The 2,623-nt window shown below is 34.3% G+C and overlaps 1 protein-coding gene across 2 annotated transcripts in view; it reads right to left on the bottom strand.

Annotated features, from left to right (window-relative positions):
- Positions 1-1,334: 1,334 nt before the first annotated feature.
- LOC133572810 (cGMP-inhibited 3',5'-cyclic phosphodiesterase 3A-like) overlaps positions 1,335-2,623 on the bottom strand; it is a 143,974-nt gene continuing 142,685 nt past the window's right edge. For both annotated transcript variants that reach the window (XM_072911970.1, XM_061925837.2), the window contains one exon: positions 1,335-2,623. This exon is cut by the window's right edge and continues 448 nt beyond it. The gene's annotated coding sequence lies outside the window, so the exon portion shown is untranslated.

Genomic DNA, 2,623 nt, shown 5'->3' with positions numbered 1-2,623 from the left:
AAATAAACATTGAAAATATTTCAATCCAAACAAGTACTTTTGTAACTTACACTCCCTATATATGGGAAACTTTTTTTTTTCCTAAACTTTTGTGGGTGCGAAAAATACAATAGCATGCGTTAGCACTTATAATAACAACATCGCTAATACTTGGTTAATTTTTCAGGTCGAAAGATGTAAATTTAGTATTGTTGGCGGTTTTTGGATGTTTTTTTAGAGGGCTTTATGGGCGGAATAGAGTTATCATTCGCTGCATTGTTAGCCACCTCTTACTTGCCATATTTTACAAAAAAGAAAAACGTCTTAAATAAGGATTGTGAATGATAGGCAAAATATTTTTGTATTGTTTGAGTTTCACAAATTCCTCAGTAAATTCACCAAAATGTCACAGTGGAGTTATTGAGTCTGTTTAGCTGATTGGAGAGCGAGCTTCCGTTTTGTTTGACCAACCGTTTTACTGCCTTGTTACTCACACTGTTTGGAAGTAATGAAGATATAATGTAAATAAACATTGAAAATATTTCAATCCAAACAAGTAATTTTGTAACTTACACTCCCTATATATGGGAAACTTTTTTTTTTTCCTAAAATTTTGTGGGTGCGAAAAATACAATAGCATGCGTTAGCAGTTATAATAACAACATCGCTAATACTTGGTTAATTTCCAGGTCGCGAGATGTAAATTTAGTATTGGTGGAGGTTTTTTTACAGAACTTTTTGGGCGGAAAATAGTTCTCATTAGCTGCATTGTTAGCCACCTCTTACTTGCCATATTTTACAAAAAAAGAAAAAGGATTGAGAATGATAGGCAAAATATTTTTGTATTGTTTGAGTTTCACAAATTCCTCAGTAAATTCACCAAAATGTCACCGTGGAGTTATTGAGTCTGTTTAGCTGATTGGAGAGCGAGCTTCCGTTTTGTTTGACCAACCGTTTTACTGCCTTGTTACTGACACCGTTTGGAAGTAATGAAGATATAATGTAAATAAACATTGGAAATATTTCAATCCAAACAAGTAATTTTGTAACTTACACTCCCTATATATGGGAAACTTTTTTTTTTTCCTAAAATTTTGTGGGTGCGAAAAATACAATAGCATGCGTTAGCAGTTATAATAACAACATCGCTAATACTTGGTTAATTTTTCAGGTCGCGAGATGTAAATTTAGTATTGTTGGCGGTTTTTGGATGTTTGTTTAGAGGGCTTTATGGGCGGAATAGAGTTCTCATTAGCTACACTGCTAGCCACCTCATACTTGCCATATTTTACAAAAAAGAAAAACGTCTTAAATAACGATTGTGAATGATCGGCAAAAAATCTTTTTGTATGGTTTCAGTTTCACAAATTCCTCAGTAAATTCACCAAAATGTCACCGTGGAGTTATTGAGTCTGTTTAGCTGATTGGAACGCGAGCTTCCGTTTTGTTTGACCAACCATTTTACTGCCTTGTTACTGACACCGTTTGGAAGTAATGAAGATATAATGTAAATAAACATTGAAAATATTTCAATCCAAACAAGTAATTTTGTAACTTACACTCCCTATATATGGGAAACTTTTTTTTTTTCCTAAAATTTTGTGGGTGCGAAAAATACAATAGCATGCGTTAGCAGTTATAATAATAACATCGCTAATACTTGGTTAATTTTTCAGGTCGCGAGATGTAAATTTAGTATTGTTGGAGGTTTTTTTACAGAACTTTTTGGGCGGAAAAGAGTTCTCATTAGCTGCATTGCCATATTTTACAAAAAAAGAAAAAGGTGTTCTTGTCTTAAATAAGGATTGAGATTGATAGGCAAAATATTTTTGTATTGTTTGAGTTTCACAAATTCCTCAGTAAATTCACCAAAATGTCACCGTGGAGTTATTGAGTCTGTTTAGCTGATTGGAGCGCGAGCTTCCGTTTTGTTTGACCAACCGTTTTACTGCCTTGTTACTGACACCGTTTGGAAGTAATGAAGATATAATGTAAATAAACATTGAAAATATTTCAATCCAAACAAGTAATTTTGTAACTTACACTCCCTATATATGGGAAACTTTTTTTTTTCCTAAAATTTTGTTGGTGCGAAAAATACAATAGCATGCGTTAGCAGTTATAATAACAACATCGCTAATACTTGGTTAATTTTTCAGGTCGAAAGATGTAAATTTAGTATTGTTGGCGGTTTTTGGAAGTTTTTTTAGAGGGCTTTTTGGGCGGAATAGAGTTCTTATTAGCTGCATTGTTAGCCACCTCATACTTGCCATATTTTACAAAAAAGAAAAATGTCTGAAAAAAGGAATGTGAATGATAGGCAAAATTCCCAAAAAAAAGTGCAGTTCCTCTTTAACGTCTTATACAGAATGCGTGCCCGATATAGCATTGTATTGTAAACACAACCGTGTATGTTTCCAGACGCAAAGTACGCCCCTTTTTTTTTTTTTTTTTTTCCCCAACCTGACCGAGCCTCAGCGGAACCAGCTTTTTCCTGACTTGAACCCCATTGTCCGCCAGAGGAAGGGGCTCAGTAGCAAGGCAGTGTGACAGTGTATTACTCACCGATGGAGGGGGTGGGGTGCATGTTTGTACATATACAGAAATATGGAGTACTACTACTTCAACATAAATTATTATGTTT

Source organism: Nerophis lumbriciformis, linkage group LG30 (assembly GCF_033978685.3).
Source record: "Nerophis lumbriciformis linkage group LG30, RoL_Nlum_v2.1, whole genome shotgun sequence".
Classification (NCBI taxonomy): Eukaryota; Metazoa; Chordata; class Actinopteri; order Syngnathiformes; family Syngnathidae; genus Nerophis; species Nerophis lumbriciformis.
Note: the sequence above shows the minus strand (reverse complement) of the source record. Positions and strands in the feature narration are given on the sequence as shown.